Here is a 23590-nt window from a genome sequence, read left to right as displayed (position 1 = left end):
TGTGAGTGCCTTAGAACAAAACCTTCAGGCAAAACCAAGATGTTTCAGCAACCAGGAAATGAACAGGATTTCAGAAGCTACGTTTTCCATGATCTCCTTATATGGCTGTGAATGCGACAGGAATGAACGGACCCTTTCTATCGTTTCCCCAAGGTGTCTGCAGCTTTGTGACGTATTTGTAGGCATATCATTGGAAGATTGACCATAAGAGACTACAATTGCCAAGTGCCCGCACGGTGTCCTGCGTGGAAATTGGTGCGCAAAACTCAGCTACTGGTATTTTTTTCAATTTTTCAATGAAGAGATATATGACAAAAGACATTGAGGATTGATTCAAACAACGTTTGCCATGTTTCAGTCAATATTATGGAGTTAATTCAGAAAAAAGTTTGACGTGTAGGTGACTGAATTTTCGGTTAGTTTCGGTAGCCAAATGCATAGTAACAAAACGGAACGATGTGTCCTACACAAAGAATCTTTCAGGAAAAACTGGACATCTGCTATGTAACTGAGAGTCTCCTCATTGAAACATCTGAAGTTCTTCAAAGGTAAATTATTTTATTTGATTCCTTTGCTGGTTTTTGTGAATATGTTGCGTGCTAAATGCTAACGCTAAATGCTAAGCTAGCTATCAACACTCTTACACAAATGATTGATTTTCTCTGGTTCAAAAGCATATTTTGAAAATCTGAGATGACAGGATTGTTAAGAAAAGGATAAGCTTGAGAGCAGGCATATTTATTTCATTTCATTTGCGATTTTTAGAAATCGCTAACGTTGCGTTATGGTAATGAGCTTGAGGCTGTAGTCACGATCCCGCATGCGGGATGCGGCGTACAATGTAGTTTTAAGAAAACACCTAAAAAAATAAGAGATAAAAATAACACATAATTAAAGAGCAGCAGTAAATAACAATAGCGGGGCTCTATACCAATACAGAGTCAATGTGGAGGCTCTATACGAGGGGTACCAATACAGAGTCAATGTGGAGGCTCTATACGAGGGGTACCAATACAGAGTCAATGTGGAGGCTCTATACGAGGGGTACCAATACAGAGTCAATGTGGAGGCTCTATACGAGGGGTACCAATACAGAGTCAATGTGGAGGCTCTATACGAGGGGTACCAATACAGAGTCAATGTGGAGGCTCTATACGAGGGGTACCAATACAGAGTCAATGTGGAGGCTCTATACGAGGGGTACCAATACAGAGTCAATGTGGAGGCTCTATACGAGGGGTACCAATACAGAGTCAATGTGGAGGCTCTATACGAGGGGTACCAATACAGAGTCAATGTGGAGGCTCTATACGAGGGGTACCAATACAGAGTCAATGTGGAGGCTCTATACGAGGGGTACCAATACAGAGTCAATGTGGAGGCTCTATACGAGGGGTACCAATACAGAGTCAATGTGGAGGCTCTATACGAGGGGTACCAATACAGAGTCAATGTGGAGGCTCTATACAGGGGTACCAATACAGAGTCAATGTGGAGGCTCTATACGAGGGGTACCAATACAGAGTCAATGTGGAGGCTCTATACGAGGGGTACCAATACAGAGTCAATGTGGAGGCTCTATACGAGGGGTACCAATACAGAGTCAATGTGGAGGCTCTATACGAGGGGTACCAATACAGAGTCAATGTGGAGGCTCTATACGAGGGGTACCAATACAGAGTCAATGTGGAGGCTCTATACGAGGGGTACCAATACAGAGTCAATGTGGAGGCTCTATACGAGGGGTACCAATACAGAGTCAATGTGGAGGCTCTATACGAGGGGTACCAATACAGAGTCAATGTGGAGGCTCTATACAGGGGTACCAATACAGAGTCAATGTGGAGGCTCTATACGAGGGGTACCAATACAGAGTCAATGTGGAGGCTCTATACAGGGGGTACCAATACAGAGTCAATGTTCAGGGACACCGGTGTTGAAGTAATTGAGGTAATATGCACATGAAGGTAGAGTTATTAAAGTGACTATGCATAGATAATAACAGAGAGTAGCAGCAGCGTTCCGGGGTGTTGGGCAATGCAAATAGTCTGGGTATATATTCGATTAGCTGTTCAGGAGTCTTACGACTTGGGGGTAGAAGCTATTTAGGAGCTTTTTGGACCTAGACTTGGTGCTCCGGTACCACATGCCGTTCGGTAGCAGAGAGAACAGTCTATGACTAGGGTGGCTGGAGTCCTCTGACACCGCCTTGTATAAAGGTCCTGGATGGCAGGAAGCTTGGCCCCAGTGATGTACTGGGCCGTACGCACTACCCTCGGTAGTGCCTTGCGGTCGGAGACCGAGCAATTGCCATACCAGGAAGTGATGCAACCTGTCAGGATGCTCTCAACGGTGCAGCTGTAAAACATTTTGAGGATCTGAGGACCCATGCCAAGTCTTTTCAGTCTCCTGAGGGGGAATAGGTGTTGTCGTGCCCTCTTCACAACAGTCTTGGTGTGTTGGACCATGTTAGTTTGTTGGTGATGTGGACACCAGGGACTTTGAAGCTCTCGACCCGCTCCACTCTAGCCCCATGAGAATGGGGGCGTGCTCGGTCCTCCTTTTCCTGTAGTCCACAATCATCTCTTTTGTCTTGATCACGTTGAGAGAGAGGTTGTTGTCCGTGCACCACACGGTCAGGTCTCTGACCTCCTCCTTATCCTGTCTCATCGCTGTCGGTAATCAGGCCTACCACTGTTGTGTCATCGGTAAACTTAATCCAGTTGCAGAGGGAGGTGTTTAATCCCAGGGTCCTTAGTTTAGTGATGAGCTTTGAGGGTACTATGGTGTTGAACGCTGAGCTGTAGTCAATGAATAGCATTCTCACATAGGTGTTCCTTTTGTCCAGGTGGGAAAGGGCAGTGTGGAGTGCAATAGAGATTGCAGCATTTGTGGATCTTTTGGGGCGGTATGCAAATTGGAGTGGGGGTCTAGGGTTTATAGGATAATGGTGGTGATATGAGCCATGACCAGCCTTTCAAAGCATTTCTTGACTACAGACGTGAGTGCTACGGGTTGGTAGTCATTTAGGCAGGCTACCTTAGTGTTCTTGGCGACAGGGACTGTGGTGGTATGCTTGAAATATGTTGGTATTACAGACCCAGACAGGGACAGGTTGAAAAGACACTTGCCAGTTGGAGTACACATCCTGGTAGTCCATCTGACCCAGCGGCTTTGTGAACAGCAGCATCTGACCCAGCGGCTGTTTAAAGGTCTTTCTCGCATCGGCTATGGAGAGCGTGATCACACAGTCGTCCGGAGCAGCTGGTGCTCTCATGCATGATCCAATATTACCTGCCTCGAAGCGGGATTATAAGTTAGTTATTTAACTCGTCTGGTGTGCTCGTGTTACTGGGAAGCTGTTGGCTGTGTTTCCCTTTGTCGTCTGTAATAGTTTGCAAGCCCTGCCACATCCGACGAGCATCGGAGCCGGTGTAGTATTTACGCTTTGCTTGTTTGATGGTTCGTCGGAGGGAAAAGCGGGATTTCTTAGAGTCCCGTTCCTTGAAAGCGCCAGCTCTAACCTTTAGCTCAGTGCAAATGTTGCCTATAATCTATGGCTTCTGGTTGGGGTATGTAGATACAGTCACTTTGGGGACGACATCGTCAATGCACTTATTGATGAAGCCAGTGATAATGTGATGTACTCATCAATGCCATCGGAAGAATCCAGGAAAATTTTCCAGTCTGTGTTCGGCAAACAGGCCTGTAGTTTAGCATTTGCTTCATCTGACCACTTCTTTGTAGACCGAGTCACTGGTGCTTTCTGCTTTAGTTTTTGCTGGAAAGCAGGACTCAGGAGGATAAGATTATGGTCAGATTTGCCAATTGGAGGGCGAGGGAGAGCTTTGTATGTGTCTCTGCGTGTGGAGTAAAGGTGGTCTCGAGCTTTTTTCCCTCTGAATGCACATTTAACATGCTGATAGAAATTAGGTAAAACTGGATGAGCTTTTTCCTGTTTGCTTATGGTGGTATACAGTTTAGTGTGGTTTTTGTGCCAGCATTGGTCTGTGGTGGTATGTAGACAGCTACAAAAAATACAGATGAAAACTCTTCTAGGTAGATAGTGTGGTCTACTGCTTATCATGAGATACTCTACAACACACGAGAAAAACCTTGAGACTTCCTTAGATATTGTGCACCAGCTGTTTACAAATATACATAGGCCGCAGCCCCGTGTCTTACCAAAGGCTGCTGTTCTATCCTGCCGATAGAGTGTATAAACTGCCAGCTGTATGTTATTAATGTCGTCGTTCACTCATGACACTGTTAAATCATAAGATTTGACAGTTTGTATTGTCACATTGGTAGGATATATGTGCTTGCAGTTCGTCCCACTTATTTTCCAGCGATTGAACGTTGACTAACAGTACGGATGGTAAAGGCAGATTAGCCACTCGTTGCCTGATCCTCACAAGGCACCCCGATCTCTTTCTGCTAAGTCTCCGTTTCTTTCTCCTGCGAATGACGGGGATGAGGTCCTGTTCGGGTGTATGGAGTATATCCTTCCTGTCCAACTCATTAAAGAAATGTTTTCATCCATTTCGAGGTGAGTAATTGCTGTTCTGATGCCCAGAAGATCTTTTCGGTCATAAGAGACGGTAGCAGCAACATTATGTACAAAATAAGTTACAAACAATGCGAAATAGCACAGTTGGTTAAGAGCCAATAAAACAGCAGCCATCCTCTCCATTTTCATTTCAAGTTAATTTAAATCAAAACTGTAGCTAGGCCACTCGGGAACATTCAATGTCATCTTGGTAAGCAACTCCAGTGTAGATTTGGCCTTATGTTTTTAGGTTATTGTCCTGCTGAAAGGTGCTTCTTTTCGTCATAAAAAAAAACTCTCGTACCCATAACATGATGCAACCACCTCCATGCAAGAAAATATAAAAGTGTTCTTCAGTGATGTGTTGTGTTGGATTTGCCCCAAACATAATGCTTTGTAATCAGGACATAAAGTAAATTTCTTTGCCACACTATTTTCAGCTTTACTTTAGAGCCTTATTGCAAACAGGATGCATGTTTTGGAATATGTTTATTCTGTACAGGCTTCTTTCTTTTCACTCTGTCAATTAGGTCGGTATTGTGGAGTAACTACAATGTTGTTGATCCTCCATCCTCCGTTATCTCCTATCACAGCCATTCAACTCTGTAACTGTTTTAAAGTCATCATTGGCCTCGTGGTAAAATTTCTGAGCAGTTTCCTTCCTCTTCGGCAACTGAGTTAGGAAGGATGCCTGTATCTTCGTAGTGACTTGGTGTAATTGATACACCATCCGAACTGTAATTAATAACTTCTCCATGTTCCAAGGGATATTCATTGTCTGCTTTTTTATTTTTACCCATCTAACAATAAGTGCCCTACTTTATGAGCCATTGGAAAACCTCCCTGGTCGTTGTGGTTGAATCTGTGCTTGAAATTCACTGCTCGACTGAGGGACCTTACAGATATTTGTATGTGTGGGGTACATAGACGAGGTCGTCATTCAAAAATCATGTTAAACTGTCACGTGTGCTCCGTCTCCGTCCTCTATGTCACCAGGATGCTCGTTATGGTGCACACCTGTCACCGTCGTTACTCGCATCAGTGCATAATGACACTCTCCTCCTTGAATACCTGCCCTTTATAAGTCATTCCCTTTGGTTCCTTCCCCAGGCGTAGTTGTTTCTGTTTCTTGTCTGTGTGCTGTTAGTGTTTCATATTCTGTTCTGTTTATTTGATTAAATATTCACTCCACGTACTTGCTTCCTGACTCTCAGCGCTGATGTTATATAAACACTATTATTGCACACAGAGTGAGTCCATGCAACTTATTAAGTGATTTTTTACTACTGAACTTATTTAGGCTTTCCATAACAAAGGGGTTGAATAGTTATTGACTCAAGACATTTCAGCTTTTCATTTTTGATTAATTTGTTAAAGATTCTAAAGGAGAAAGACTTTCTGAAGGCACTGTATTTATTCCGTAGTGGGTAGAAACATCTTTCAGTAACATTCCACTACACTGTGAGAATTATTACCAGTAAGGGATTATTGTGCCTCTCTGCTTCTCTCTATAATCGGTACATGGAATTGGTACATGGAACCAATTAATTTAATACCTAAGGAATGCTGTTTTGTGACTTACAGACATAATTGGGTTGCAGGGTTTGTTTGAATAGTGCACTCGATCAATCACAGTGTGTGACCCTTAACCTTTATACAGCAATGTGATGGTTTGTGTACATGTCAAGATCATCACCATGTCAAGATCATCATTATGTCAATATCATCACCATATCAAGATCATTATTATGTCAAGATCATTGAACACATGAGAAACACCAAATGACTCTAGAGATGGAAAGAAAGAGAGGGAGGGAGGGAGGGAGGGAGAGAGAGAGTGAGAGAGTGAGTGAGAGGAAGGGGGGGAGAAAGAGGGGGAGGAGGAGAGAGAGATTCAGAGAGAGAGAGTCAGACAGACCACCCAACATAGCACTGCCCTCCAGATAACACCAAACCATCTAAAGGGATTGGGGACCAGTTCTACTGTCTTTTATATTCAACTTTATTTCACTGACCGTCCGTACAGTTTACTTTGGCACCAGTTGTATTTATTCATTTCTTTATTGGCGAATGCCGAACAGTGCCTTTTGATTTGTGATGATGCTCTGCATGGCTGAGGGGGGTTGCTGTTTTGGAAACAGAACAGAAAGATCAGGCATAGTTTCTGATCTATAGCAACAGAGAGGCGAGACCAGACATAGTTTCTGGTCTATAGCAACAGAGAAGAGAGCATCATTCTATCCTACTGATTCCTGCTTACAAGCAAAAACTAAAGCAGGAAGTACCAGTGACTCGCAAAATATGGAAGTGGTCAGATGACGCAGATGCTACGCTACAGGACTGTTTTGCTAGTACAGACTGGAATATATTCTGCGATTCATCCAATGGCATTGAGGAGTATACCTCCTCAGTCAACGGCTTCATCAATAAGTGCATTGATGACATCATTCCCCCACTGACCGTTAGTACATATCCCAACCAGAAGTCATGGATTAGAAGCAACATCCGTATCGAGCTAAAGGCTAGAGATGCCACTTTCAAGGAGCGGGACTCTAATCTGGACGTTTATAAGAAATCCCGCTATGCCCTCAGACAAACCATAAAACAGGCAAAGCGTCAAAACAGGACTAAGGCTGAATCCTACCACACCAGCTCAGATGCTCGTCGGATGTGGCAGGGCTTGTAAACTATTACGGACTACAAAGGGAAACCCAGCAGCAAGCTTCCCAGTGACGCGTGCCTACTAGATGGGCTAAATGCATTTTATGCTCACTTTGAGTCAAGCAACACCAAAGCATGCATGAGAGCACCAGCTGTTCCGGACGACTGTGTGATCACGCTCTCCATAGCCGATGTGAGCAAGACCTTTAAAGAGGTGGACATTCACAAGGCCGCGGGGTCACGCGGATTACCAGGACGTGTACTCAGAGCATGCGCGGACCAACTGGCAAGTGTCTTTTCAACCTGTCCCTGACCATGTCTGTAAAACCAACATGTTTCAAGCAGACCACCATAGTCCCTGGGCCCAAGAACACCAAGGTAACCTGCCTAAATGACTACCTCCCCGTAGCACTCACATCGGTAGCCATGAAATGCTTTGAAAGGCTGGTCATGGCTCACATCAACACCATCATCCAGGAAACCCTAGGCCCACTCCAAATCGCATACCGCCCCAACAGATCCACAGAGGACGGAATCTCAATAGCACTCCGCACTGCCCTTTCCCACCTGGACAAAAGAAACACCTATGTGAGAATGCTATTCATTGACTACAGCGCAGCGCTCAAAACCAAACCATAGTGCCCATGAAGCTCATCACTAAGATAAGGCCCCTGGGGACTAAACACCTCCCTCTGCAACTGCCTATGGGGAGAAGGTCAGATACCTAACAACCTCTCCTTTAACGTGAGCAAGACAAAGGAGATGATTGTGGACTACAGGAAAAGGAGGGCCGAACACGCCCCCATTCATTGGGCTGTAGTGGAGCGGGTCGAAAGTTTCAAGTTCCTTGGTGTCCACATCACCAACACTCCAAGAAAGTCATGAAGAGGGCGCGACAATGCCTTTTCCCCCTCAGGAGTTCTACAGCTGCACCATCGAGAGCGTCCTGACCAGTTGCATCACAGCCTGGTATGGCAACTGCTCGGCATCCGACCGTAAGGCGCTACAGAGGGTTGTGCGTACAGCCCAGTACATCACTGGGGCCAATCTTCCTGCCATCCATATACCAGGCGGTGTCAGAGGAAGGCACAAAGACTCCAGTCACCCAAGTCATAGAATATTCTCTCTGCTACCACACGGCAAGCTTTACCGGAGCGCCAAGTCTAGGTCCAACAGTCTACTTAACAGCTTCTACCGCCAAGCCATAAGACTGCTGGACAATTCATCAAATGGCCACCAGACTATTTACCTATTTACATTGACCCCCCCCCTGTTTTTACACTGCTACTACTCACTGTTTATTATCTACGCACATTCACTTTACCCCTACCTACATGTACAAATGACCTGGATTAACCTGTATCCCCACACATTGACTCAGTACCAGTACCCCTGTGTATAGCCTTGCTTTTTTAATGAATTGTGTTCGTTTTTATTTTATTTTTTACTTCAGTTTATTTCATAAATATTTTCTTTACTCTATTTCTTGAACTGTATTGTTGGTTAAGGGCTTGTAAGTAAGCATTTCATGGTAAAGTCTACACCTGTTGTATTCAGCGCATGTGACAAATACAATTGATTTGATTTTAATTTCTGTTTGTTACAGTTTGCTTCATAGCCCAAAATATCTGTAGAAATATATGTAGCAGACATGAGTCGATCATGGTTGCTCATGGTCACCTGGTGAGTTGTTAGGTGTTTGGTTGGGTGGGGGTGGGTGGGTGGGTGGTAGTTGGATTTGGGTGGGTGGGTGGTTAGATTTGGGTGGATGGGGTTTCGGTGTCGTTGCTGTTGGTTCATTTCTGTGAGCAACCATATTGTGACCATGCTGTCTTGAAGAAATGTTTGGGGAATGGTTGATTGTTCTGAATGGTATTTGTCCGACAATATTCCAGATGTTTATTATGTAAAGCCGCTGCAATGTCCTTTTGTTTTCAATTGGTTTGTTTGGAGAGGCTTTTGCTGTTTTGAGGTCAAGGCAGTGTGTTTATGTAAATGCTGTGTTTCACTGTGCTTTCTCTCCTACCATCAGAAGTACAGTATTGTTTCACTGTTTCTAGTCCTTTGGTGAACTCTGTCAGCTGAGTGTCCGAAAGCACTGTTGAATTTCAGAAAGCTATCTAGTGGAAGTAACAGATGTCAGAAGTCATTTTTGTGTAGCCTTAATGTGTGTTTATCTGTGTCAAACAAGCCTAATAAACATTCCTATGTTCTTTATATCTGCCTCTGTACTGGATTTCTTTAATGGGCTTAGAACCTCTCTAACATTGTTACAATTGCAATAAAATTTTTACATTTTTACTAAGGTGTTGTCTGGTCGTTGAATTGAGTTGACCCAACTCAATAGGTGGTGTGTCACCAGTTGTGTTCTGGTTGAGGTGTTGCCCTCATTAAATAGTAGGCTGACAGTTGTGCAGCTAACCCTAGTTACTACAACATACTACAGTCATGTCTACAAAAACACTTTAGTAAATACTATAGTATACTACAGTCATGTCTGCAAAAACACTATAGTAAATACTATAGTATACTACAGTCATGTCCACAAACAAGACAGCAAATGCTATAGTATACTACAGTCATGTCTACAAAAGCACTACAATAAATACTATAGTATACTACAGTCATGTCTACAAAAACACTACAATAAATACTATAGTATACTACAGTCATATCCACAAAAACACGACAGCAAATGCTATAGTATACTACAGTCATGTCTACAAAAACACTACAATAAATACTATAGTACACTACAGTCATGTCTACAAAAACACTTTAGTAAATACTATAGTATACTACAGTCATGTCCACAAAAACACGACAGCAAATGCTATAGTATACTACAGTCATGTCTACAAAAACACTACAGTAAATACTATAGTATACTATAGTCATGTCCACAAAAACACTACAGTAAATACTATAGTATACTACACTCATGTCCACAAAAACACTACAGTAAATACTATAGTATACTAGAGTAATGTCTGCAAAAACACTACAGTAAATACTATAGTATACTACAGTCATGTCCACAAAAACATGACAGTAAATACTATAGTATACTACAGTCATGTCTGCAAAAACACTACATTAAATACTATGGTATACTACAGTCATGTCAAGGACTAAAACACTACAGTAAATACTATGGTATACTAGAGTAATGTCTGCAAAAACACTACATTAAATACTATAGTATACTACAGTCATGTCTACAAAAACACTTTAGTAAATACTATAGTATACTACAGTCATGTCTGCAAAAACACTATAGTAAATACTATAGTATACTACAGTCATGTCCACAAAAACACGACAGCAAATGCTACAGTATACTACAGTCATGTCTACAAAACCACTACAATAAATAATATAGTATACTACAGTCATGTCAACAAAAACACTACAGTAAATACTATAGTATACTACAGTCATGTCCACAAAAACATGACAGTAAATACTATAGTATACTACAGTCATGTCTGCAAAAACACTACATTAAATACTATGGTATACTACAGTCATGTCAAGGACTAAAACGCTACAGTAAATACTATGGTATACTAGAGTAATGTCTGCAAAAACACTACAGTAAATATGATAGTATACTACAGTCATGTCCACAAAAAACACTACAGTAAATACTATAGTATACTACAGTCATGTCAGCAAAAACACTACAGTAAATGCTATAGTATACTACAGTCATGTCAAGGACTAAAACACTACAGTAAATACTATAGTATACTACAGTCATGTCAAGGACTAAAACACTACAGTAAATACTATAGTATACTACAGTCATGTACACCAGATCCAGGGTTCCCTTGAAAACAGAGATTCCTATTTCCATGGGACTCAACCCGGGTAAATAAAGGACATTACATTTTGTGAAAACAAAAGTAATCTGGAGTTTTCTGCTCATTACTATGGAAGGAGCCCAGCCCCATCACCTGGCTCCACCCCCCAGCCCCTGTATACAACCTCATCCCCAGCCCCATCACCTGGCTCCAGCCCCCAGCCCCTGTATCCAACCTCCTCCCCAGCCCCATCACTTGGCTCCAGCCCCCAGCCCCTGTATCCAACCTCATCCCCAGACCCATCACCTGGCTCCAGCCCCCAGACCCTGTATCCAACCTCATCCCCAGCCCCATCACCTGGATCCAGCCCCCAGCCCCTGCATCCAACCTCATCCCCACAAGCATTTCGCTACACTCGCATTAACATCTGCTAACCATGTGTATGTGACAAATAAAATTTGATTTGATTTGATCTCCAGCCAGTGGTCTCATCTGTTACAACAGGACCAATTAGCGCAAAGAAGTGACATGCTAATCCTTTGTGGAATGCCTTTGTTCAACTGCTTTTTAAACAATTCCCTCAGACATCAATAGATTGGACTGGCAATCTATTGTTTAAATCAGCCCCAACTGGAATAATGTTTTGTGTGCATGTCACAGTTAATTTTAAACTGTAACTGTTTGTCTACATAACCTGGTTCAAGTATTCATAACATTACCCTGAAAAAGGCACAGTGATGCCAAAACGTTGGTAAATACCCAATAAATTACTGGGAGTTTATATATGGAGTGTGTGACTCTCTTTTTTTGTTGATGGTTTAAACTAATTTCTCATCATACTTTGTCGTGCAAGATGTTTTCTCTCTCTTATCATAGTTTATAATCCAATCATGGTGCGTGAATAGTCCATGTTTTCAATAGAACAGTGAAAACAGAATATCTGGGAGCTGAGAAAGGGTTAGTTGTCATAGAAACACTGGTGTCTGTCAGTGGGGATTCAAGTGGGGATGACACAACTGTTCCCACGGTAATAGATCTGGCTTGCTTTCAAAAACACCTTTGGGAAAATATGAGGGAAACCTGAACGCCTTTCGCCTTTCATAGCTCAGACACACCGGTAGGATTGCAAAATGTTTGCCTGCCAACAGAACTTAGCACCTCTAAACAGATGGTCGGCAGTTATTCTTTTTGTGTTAACCCAGCAAAGACATTGGAAATCATCAGCCACTCAGCCTCGTTGAAATACTCCAAACGAGAAGGTGTCAGTAGCGTTGTTCAGCAATGCATGTCTGTGTTTGTTGTTTATGGTTTAGATTACAATGTTAGTTAGTTACTATTTTGTAGATGGCCACATCTAGTTAACTATCTAGCAAGATGACAAAAAAACTATTTAATTCACTCTCCATAATTCCATACTGGCAGTGCCAGCCCATAGCCAAATGTTTAGCTAGCTAGGTCATGCTAGCATTTTCGCTAGCTAGCACAACATAGCTAGCTAGCTAAGGACTGCATTAACCCGGCAGCTAACACAGGCAGCTGTTTCATGGTAACTAATCCATTGTGATTTAATTATGTCAATACTAGCTACGGTGGTTAGCTAGTACCATCCCATAGCCTACAATGCATATAAAGTGTGACTGGCTCACGACATTTAACTGTGGATGTACAAAGAAAATCCCCTCTTTTTTCATCTTGTCACTCCTGTTGGATCCCACACGTGGGGGTTCTTGCAGTCTGACTGGCTCAAAGTAAAGTTGTTAGCTACTGAAGAGCATTAGGATTCTATAAGTAGAAATGGAACGTCCATTGCTACTGGATCTGCAAGCACCATGTACCACTGTTCTTCTAGCAAGAGCTTTTTGTTCTAGCAAGTATTTATCAGAAGTCAATCGGCTGTGAGATTCTCTGTGTTTAATGATTTATACATTAAGGTTAGGATAACAAGTAGGGATTTCATCAAAGAAAACATCATGACTATGACACATCCACTTCTGAAGGGAGGGCGATAGGTTAAGTCTTGTAGGGAGAACATGTAGGCTTTACATCAAGGATTACATCAAAGAAAACATAACGCTGCTTACACTGACACATTCACTTCTGAACATACTGGAATGAGAAAGAGAGGGACAGAGGGTAGAGAGGAGAGAAAGGGAGAGAGAAAGAGAGAGGGGGACAGGGACAGAGGGTAGGAGAGGAGAGAGAGAGAGCTCTCATTTCCTGTCGGCAGTGTCTGAGGAAGTGAGACATGATGGAGCACAAGGTGAACATACTGGTCATCTAGTTCTGTCCACATCCAGACCCTACTGTCCATGGATGTGTCCTAAATATCTCCCTATTCTCTTTGTAGTGCACTACTTCTGACCTGGGCCCATCTCACAGGGCTCTGGTCAAAAGTACTGTGGTATATAGAGACATGGTATCAATCACAAGACACAACGAACTGAAAGGAGTCACCTACAATTTCCCACATGGCAGCTTCTTGTCTTTGTTGCTAGGTATCTGACCGTTCAGAATCATAACAATGCACACCTTCCTGCCACATCGAAGCACGCGCACAATTCTTGTGCTGTTGTCAGCCAACCCATCTATGGAGAATAGGGTGCCATTTGGGACACAGCCCATTTCCTGTTTTCAATCGTTAATAACAATAATAATATTGTTATGAACATGCAGTCCAACACATTCCAAAGGACCTGTAAAACATTCCAAAGGACCTGTAAAACATTCCAAAGGACCTGTAAAACATTCAAAAGGACCTGTAAAACATTAAAACATTCCAAAGAACCTGTAAAACATTCCAAAGGACCTGTAAAACATTCCAAAGAACCTGTAAAACATTCCAAAGAACCTGTAAAACATTCCAAAGGACCTGTAAAACATTCCAAAGAACCTGTAAGACATTCCAAAGAACCTGTAAAACATTCCAAAGAACCTGTAAAACATTCCAAAGAACCTGTAAAACATTCAAAAGGACCTGTAAAACATTCCAAAGGACCTGTAAAACATTCCAAAGGACCTGTAAAACATTCCAAAGGACCTGTAAAACATTCCAAAGGACCTGTAAAACATTCCAAAGAACATGTAAATCAATCCAAAGAACATGTAAATCATTCCAAAGAACATGTAAAACATTCCAAAGAACATGTAAAACATTCCAAAGAACATGTAAAACATTCCAAAGAACATGTAAAACATTCCAAAGAACATGTAAATCATTCCAAAGAACCTGTAAATCATTCCAAAGAACCTGTAAAACATTCCAAAGGACCTGTAAAACATTCCAAAGGACCTGTAAAACATTCCAAAGAACCTGTAAAACATTCCAAAGAACCTGTAAAACATTCCAAAAATCTGTAAAACATTCAAAAGGACCTGTAAAACATTCCAAAGGACCTGTAAAACATGCCAAAGGACCAGTAAAACATTCCAAAGGACCTGTAAAACATTCCAAAGGACCTGTAAAACATTCCAAAGAACCTGTAAAACATTCCAAAGAACATGTAAATCATTCCAAAGAACATGTAAATCATTCCAAAGATCATGTAAATCATTCCAAAGATCATGTAAATCATTCCAAAGATCATGTAAATCATTCCAAAGAACATGTAAATCATTCCAAAGAACCTGTAAAACTGTTAAATAAATGGAATAGACTCATTGTTTGGATGGATTTTAATATATTTTGTTCATATACAAATGTATGATGTAGTTACATGCAGAAGGAGTGTAATATTCTGAAGGTATACTTTTTATGAGGGCGGGGGGCCCAGATGAGAATAGAATAACAATTATATTTTTCCTTTAGATACCCTGTCGTGTGTAGTACAAACTTAACAATCATGCGAATCTCTAGCCTGTTCACAATTATTTTGATGTGAATGAAATGGGCTGAAAATAGGTTGCAAATTGAATGTGGAAATCGTCATTCATTTGTGGAGAAAAAACATTAATTTGAATGGAAATACATGTTTTTATTATAAGTGTTAGATGAGACCCAGATACAGGTATTTATCTGACAGACCAATGACCAGGGTTTCTATCGTGTCAGTCAGTATGAGTATTATTGTGACTCTTCTGGTTTAACATACAGTACACTCTGCAGACCTCCATACACACACACACACCACACACACAAACCACACACACAAACAACACACACACAAACACCACACACACAAACACACACACCACACACCTACGCTATGTTGGCAATCTGGAAACCATCTCTGCTTTCTGGAACAGGCCTGCAACACACACACACCACACGCACATGCACACACAGACACACCACACACACTCACAAACATCACACACACAGACGATACTAACACACACCACACACACACTTATGCGCTGTTGGTGATCTGGAATCCATCACTGCTTTCTGGAACAGGCCTGCACGACACACACACAGGTGTGGCCTGGGGACTGGTTCACCCATAAACCATTCACACATGTGTACATGTCGACAGGCAGACAGGCAGGCAGGCAGGCAGGCAGGCAGGCAGGCAGGCAGGCAGGCAGGCAGGCAGACACATACTCAAGCATTCTAACAGACTGCAATAAAAAGCCAATTTATATTTTACTGTTGATCCTTCTCCTGTCTCCATCTCCACAGGGCTAACAGTGTCCTCAGTAACAGTCTAATGTCTCCACAGGGCTAACAGTGTCCTCAGTAACAGTCTAATGTCTCCACAGGGCTAACAGTGTCCTCAGTAACAGTCTAATGTCTCCACAGGGCTAACAGTGTCCTCAGTAACAGTCTAATGTCTCCATCTCCACAGTAACAGTCTAATGTCTCCATCCTCAGTAACACAGTGTCCTCAGTAACAGTCTAATGTCTCCATCTCCACAGGGCTAACAGTGTCCTCAGTAACAGTCTAATGTCTCCACAGGGCTAACAGTGTCCTCAGTAACAGTCTAATGTCTCCACAGGGCTAACAGTGTCCTCAGTAACAGTCTAATGTCTCCATCTCCACAGGGCTAACAGTGTCCTCAGTAACAGTCTAATGTCTCCATCTCCACAGGGCTAACAGTGTCCTCAGTAACAGTCTAATGTCTCCACAGGGCTAACAGTGTCCTCAGTAACAGTCTAATGTCTCCACAGGGCTAACAGTGTCCTCAGTAACAGTCTAATGTCTCCATCTCCACAGGGCTAACAGTGTCCTCAGTAACAGTCTAATGTCTCCACAGGGCTAACAGTGTCTTCAGTAACAGTCTAATGTCTCCACAGGGCTAACAGTGTCCTCAGTAACAGTCTAATGTCTCCACAGGGCTAACAGTGTCCTCAGTAACAGTCTAATGTCTCCATCTCCACAGGGCTAACAGTGTCCTCAGTAACAGTCTAATGTCTCCACAGGGCTAACAGTGTCCTCAGTAACAGTCTAATGTCTCCACAGGGCTAACAGTGTCCTCAGTAACAGTCTAATGTCTCCATCTCCACAGGGCTAACAGTGTCCTCAGTAACAGTCTAATGTCTCCATCTCCACAGGGCTAACAGTGTCCTCAGTAACAGTCTAATGTCTCCACAGGGCTAACAGTGTCCTCAGTAACAGTCTAATGTCTCCACAGGGCTAACAGTGTCCTCAGTAACAGTCTAATGTCTCCACAGGGCTAACAGTGTCCTCAGTAACAGTCTAATGTCTCCACAGGGCTAACAGTGTCCTCAGTAACAGTCTAATGTCTCCACAGGGCTAACAGTGTCCTCAGTAACAGTCTAATGTCTCCGTCTCCACAGGGCTAACAGTGTCCTCAGTAACAGTCTAATGTCTCCGTCTCCACAGGGCTAACAGTGTCCTCAGTAACAGTCTAATGTCTCCACAGGGCTAACAGTGTCCTCAGTAACAGTCTAATGTCTCCGTCTCCACAGGGCTAACAGTGTCCTCAGTAACAGTCTAATGTCTCCGTCTCCACAGGGCTAAAAGTGTCCTCTAGACATCAGTCAGGAAGTTCAAGCTTGGTCGCAAATGGGTCTTCCAAATGGACAATGATCCCAGCATACTTCCAAACGTGTGGCAAAATGCCTTAAGGACAACAAAGTCAAGGTATTGGAATGGCCATCACAAAGCCCTGATCTCAATCCTATAGAAAATGTTTGGGCAGAACTGAAAAAGTGTGTGCGAGCAAGGAGGCCTACAAACCTGACTCAGTTACACCAGCTCTGTCAGGAAGAATGGGCCAAAATACACTCAACTTATTGTGGGAAGCTTGTGGAATGCTACCCGGATCATTTGACTCAAGATAAACAGTTTAAACGCAATGCTACCAAATACTAATTGAGTGTATGTAAACTTCTGACCCACTGGGAATGTGATGAAAGAAATAAAAGCTGAAATAAAACATTCTCTCTACTATTATTCTGACATTTCACATTCTTAAAATAAAGTGGTGATCTTAACTGACCTGAGACAGGGAATTTTGACTAGTATTAAATGTCCGTATCTGTGAAAACTGTGTTTAAATGTATTTGGCTAAGATGTATGTAAACTTCCAACAACAACTGTATCTGTTCTAACCATGCTGTTTCTATGGTGGAGTTCTAACAGGGTAAAAGTGTATATCTATTCTAACCATGCTGTTTCTATGGTGGAGTTCTAACAGGGTAAAAGTGTATATCTCTTCTAACCATGCTGTTGCTATAGTGGAGTTCTAACAGGATAAAAGTGTATATCTATTCTAACCATGCTGTTTCTATAGTGGAGTTCTAACAGGGTAAAAGTGTATATCTATTCTAACCATGCTGTTTCTATAGTGGAGTTCTAACAGGATAAAAGTGTATATCTATTCTAACCATGCTGTTTCTATGGTGGAGTTCTAACAGGATAAAAGTGTATATCTATTCTAACCATGCTGTTTCTATGGTGGAGTTCCAACAGGGTAAACGTGTATATCTATTCTAACCATGCTGTTTCTATAGTGGAGTTCTAACAGGATAAAAGTGTATATCTATTCTAACCATGCTGTTTCTATGGTGGAGTTCTAACAGGGTAAAAGTGTATATCTATTCTAACCATGCTGTTTCTATGGTGGAGTTCTAACAGGGTAAAAGTGTATATCTATTCTAACCATGCTGTTTCTATAGTGGAGTTCCAACAGGGTAAAAGTGTATATCTCTTCTAACCATGCTGTTTCTATAGTGGAGTTCCAACAGGGTAAAAGTGTATATCTATTCTAACCATGCTGTTTCTATAGTGGATTTCTAACAGGGTAAAAGTGTATATCTATTCTAACCATGCTGTTTCTATAGTGGAGTTCCAACAGGGTAAAAGTGTATATCTATTCTAACCATGCTGTTTCTATAGTGGAGTTCTAACAGGGTAAAAGTGTATATCTATTCTAACCATGCTGTTTCTATAGTGGAGTTCTAACAGGGTAAAAGTGTATATCTATTCTAACCATGCTGTTTCTATGGTAGAGCTCTAACAGGGTAAAAGTGGTAATCAGTGTTACAGTCTGCTTGATACTGGAAGGCAAAAAGGGACAGCATGTTCTCTCTCATTCACACACACACACACACACACACACACACACACACACACACACACACACACACACACACACACACACACAGACATATACAGAGACAGACACACACACACACAGACAGAGACACACACAGTAGAGTTACCTTCGACACTGATCTACAGCCAAGAACCACCAGCCCAGAACGCTAGGCTGGTTGATATGTTATGGGTTATTGGTCTCCCTGTCACTCAGAGCTGGTACTTGTGTCAGAACTCAGAGGTGTTCTAGTGGAAACAGAAATCCTGGCTGAATCTTTCTCACTGATTCTAGTATTGATTTTGGTCTCCTTTGGTGCATGAGGGGTTGAAGGGGTGTTACGGCCCTGACAGAGTTAACGGATAATCTATTTGGTGCATGTCTCTGCCTCTGTGTGTGTGTGTGTGTGTGTGTGTGTGTGTGTGTGTGTGTGTGTGTGTGTGTGTGTGTTTCGTGCTCTGCCAAATAGAACCGATAACACTGCCGTACACTGGAGAACAAACACTCGCACACAGATACACGCACGCACGCACGCAGGCAGGCACACACACACACACACACACACACACACACACACACACACACACAGACACTAATGGTCATTTGGATACTTTCTTTACACTGAGACACTGTTCAGAGCTGGAGAAAAGGCAGGCCAACACTCACAAGGAGAAGGACTGAGAACCAGAACTCAGAACCAGACCGCAGACTACAACTGGCACCTGAGAAACCACTGATACACCAGAGTGGTTTATCATAATTGAACTGCTTCTCGGAGACAACCAGACCTCTTGATCATAACCAAGGTCCCTCTTCTTTCACATTCAAATCTTTCCCACAGGTCATATTTAGAAGACAATGTGTGCTCTGTAAATGTACTTTGTAAAATATGGGTTCGGTGACGTGTGGGCTAAACTACTGTGCTCTTGCTAGGGTTTTATCAGTTGAGTTTATCCAGGAATCTTTGCATGTCTGAATGTTTGCATGTATCATATCAAAAGCTTTTCCTTGTAGTCTTCATTGACAGGAAGCCTCGCCATGTAAATATCTTCTGAAACATTTCTATAGACAGACCTTGATAGTGAGTTGGTTAGAATTTGAATCAGCTGTGTAGTACAACCAAAATGTTCTGGGGGGGTTACTACGACAACTACTGTAACCATGTCAGCAAATGACTGCTGTCTGAACACACACATCTGATTTGGTCACTTGTAACCTGTTTGGACAAAACTGATATGAGCATTAAGACCTGAGGAATGAACAAGGCTTGAGAGACCTTCAAAAGACGTAACTTGAAATGGAATTCAGCCCAACTCTTTAGTGTACACAGTATAAGATTTAGAATTGATCATGTTGCTATTTTAGACATTTTATAAACAAGAATGACATACTGACGTATTGCAGTAAGAACAAAACTAAGAGAAACCTCCACGTATTTGTTTATACAAGGAACTCAAGTAGGGTAATATTCAGACTGAGTTTATACTGCAAATTTCTAATTCAAAGATCTTGTCTTAAATATTTCCATATGACAGGGTGGGAAGAACGGCTAAAGCTCAGATCACACGTTATTTGGTCCAAAGTTAATCTTTTTTCCATTAAGGTCTTGTACACCTAAGACATGCAGCTTTTCAGAGACCGATCCTGCTATTGAAACAAGCTGGAATCCTGTGCTGTTCTGCATGGAAAGAGAACAAACAGCAGAGTTGCTGGCAGTGTTGGCAGAGGGTTGTTACTGGGAATAGTCCTTATTCACACTCACACACACGCATGGACACACATGGGCAAAGACCCGTGCCCGCGCGCACCTCCACACACACACACACACACACACACACACACACTCAGGTTTGTCAGTGGGAAAAGTCCTTCTGAGGCTGGGCCAGAAGATAAACCACATCATAAATCACCAGTAGGACTCATAACACCAGGCAGAGAGAAGAAATAACACAGATTTCATGAACTCCCCTCCACGGTTATATCACCTTACAAACCAATTACACTCAGCTGGGAGAACTAACTCTTATGTATGTAACATACTGTATTAGCCTGGCTATTAACTCTAACTAGCAGGAAACAGTAAAGCCTTCACAGATTATGGTGTCATATTTGATTGAAATAGGAACATGTTTCATGAATATTTAGTGTATAATCCTGAATGAATTCCGAGTAATGATGAGTGAGTGTCGCGCCCTGACCTTAGAGAGCCGTTTTATTTCTCTATTTGGTGAGGTCAGGGTTTGATGTGGGCTGGGCATTCTATGTTTTGTATTTCTTTGTGTTTGGCCGAGTGTGGTTCCCAATCAGGGGCAGCTGTCTATCGTTGTCTCTGATTGGGAATCATACTTAGGCAGCCTGTTTTCCCACCTATGTTGTGGGTAGTTGACTTTGTTAGTGACCTGTATAGCCCTAGTAAGCTGCACGGTCGTCGTTGGTGTTTTGTTGGTGACATTCTAAATAAAGGAAAATGTACGCTCACCACGCTGCACCTTGGTCCCGTCATTTCCCTGATGACGTTTGTGACAGTGAGAAAGTTACAGACGCACAAATATCATACCCCCCCAAAAATGCTAACCTCCCCTGTTATTGTAAAAGTCATGCTAACCTCTCACCATTACAATAACAGGGGAGGTTAGCATTTCATATCATACCCACACGTCATGGTAACCTCTCACCATTACAATAACAGGGGAGGTTAGCATTTTATATCATACCCACAAGTCATGGTAACCTCTCACCATTACAATAACAGGGGAGGTTAGCATTTTATATCATACCCCAAAGTCATGGTAACCTCTCACCATTACAATAACAGGGGAGGTTAGCATTTTTGGGGGGGTATGCTATTTGTGCATCTGTAATTTTGTCACTCATCATTTTTCATGATTCATTTAGGACTCTCCGTAATCATGGTAGCATTCACATTCATGTAGAAGTGTAAAAAAAATAATATATATATTCCTTTCTATTGGGCACAAAATAATCTGAAAAACAACCAAAACAAACAGCAAATGCTTTGAAAAATGTGTAGTCACAAGCTTGTGTGCATGTGTAGTCATTGTGTGCATGTGTAGTCATTGTGTGCATGTGTAGTCATTGTGTGCATGTGTAGTCATTGTGTGCATGTGTAGTCATTGTGTGCATGTGTAGTCATTGTGTGCATGTGTAGTCATTGTGTGCATGTGTAGTCATTGTGTGCATGTGTAGTCATTGTGTGCATGTGTAGTCATTGTGTGCATGTGTAGTCATTGTGTGCATGTGTAGTCATTGTGTGCATGTGTAGTCACAAGCTTGTGTGCATGTGTAGTCATTGTGTGCATGTGTAGTCGCAAGCTTGTGTGCATGTGTAGTCATTGTGTGCATGTGTAGTCATTGTGTGCATGTGTAGTCATTGTGTGCATGTGTAGTCATTGTGTGCATGTGTAGTCATTGTGTGCATGTGTAGTCATTGTGTGCATGTGTAGTCACAAGCTTGTGTGCATGTGTAGTCATTGTGTGCATGTGTAGTCGCAAGCTTGTGTGCATGTGTAGTCATTGTGTGCATGTGTAGTCATTGTGTGCATGTGTAGTCATTGTGTGCATGTGTAGTCACAAGCTTGTGTGCATGTGTAGTCATTGTGTGCATGTGTAGTCACAAGCTTGTGTGCATGTGTAGTCATTGTGTGCATGTGTAGTCACACGCTTGTGTGCATGTGTAGTCATTGTGTGCATGTGTAGTCACAAGCTTGTGTGCATGTGTAGTCATTGTGTGCATGTGTAGTCACAAGCTTGTGTGCATGTGTAGTCACAAGCTTATGTGCATGTGTAGTGATTGTGTGCATGTGTAGTCACAAGCTTGTGTGCATGTGTAGTCATTGTGTGCATGTGTAGTCACAAGCTTGTGTGCATGTGTAGTCATAGTGTGCATGTGTAGTCACAAGCTTGTGTGCATGTGTAGTCATTGTGTGCATGTGTAGTCACAAGCTTGTGTGCATGTGTAGTCATTGTGTGCATGTGTAGTCATTGTGTGCTGTGAACATGGGAACATGTGACAGTGAGAAAGTTAAAACGAATATAAGTAAATTTGTCCGAATACTGTTGGTCCCCTAAAATGTGTGGACTATGTACAAAAAGTGCAGTAATTCCTAAACGGTTAACCCAAAACCAAGGTCAAATTAAAGCTGACAATCACTATGAAGTTAGCTTCATAGTGATTGTACAATTTCAAATCCAAAGTGCTAGACTAGAGAGCCAAAACAGCAACAACATGTGTCACTATCCCAATACTTCTGGAGCTCACTGTGTATCATACGGTAATATGGTCGGTTTCCACATTTTGTGGTCAGTGGCCACATATCCTGTCTTCTCTTGAGAGTCAGGTCTGCCTATGGCAAATCAAATCAAATGTATTTATAAAGCCCTTCTTACATCAGCTGATATCTCAAGGTGCTGTACAGAAACCCAGCCTAAAACCCCAAACAGCAAGCAATGCAGGTGTAGAAGCACGGTGGCTAGGAAAAAGAAACCTAGAGAGGAACCAGGCTATGAGGGGTGGCCAGTCCTCTTCTGGCTCTGCCGGGTGGAGATTATAACAGAACATGGCCAAGATGTTCAAATGTTCATAGATGACCAGCAGGGTCAAATAATAATAATCACAGTGGTTGTCGAGGGTGCAACAGGTCAGCACCTCAGGAGTAAATGTCAGTTGCCTTTTCATAGCCGATCATTCAGAGTATCTCTACCACTCCTGCTGTCCCTAGAGAGTTGGAAACAGCAGGTCTGGGACAGGTAGCACATCCGGTGAACAGGTCAGGGTTCCATTGCCGCAGGCAGAATAGTTGAAACTGGAGCAACAGCACGGACAGGTATACTGGGGACAGCAAGGAATCATCAGGCCAGGTAGTCCTGAGGCATGGTCCTAGGGCTCAGGTCCTCCGAGAGAGAGAAAGAAAGAATTAGAGAGAGGATACTTAAATTCACACAGGACTCCGGATAAGACAGGAGAAATACTCTGGATATAACAGACTGAGCCTATCCCCCAACACATAAACTACTGCAGCATAAATACTGGAGGCTGAGACAGGAGTGGTCAGGA

This window comes from Oncorhynchus nerka, linkage group LG5 (assembly GCF_034236695.1).
Source record: "Oncorhynchus nerka isolate Pitt River linkage group LG5, Oner_Uvic_2.0, whole genome shotgun sequence".
NCBI lineage: Eukaryota > Metazoa > Chordata > Actinopteri > Salmoniformes > Salmonidae > Oncorhynchus > Oncorhynchus nerka.
Note: the sequence above shows the minus strand (reverse complement) of the source record.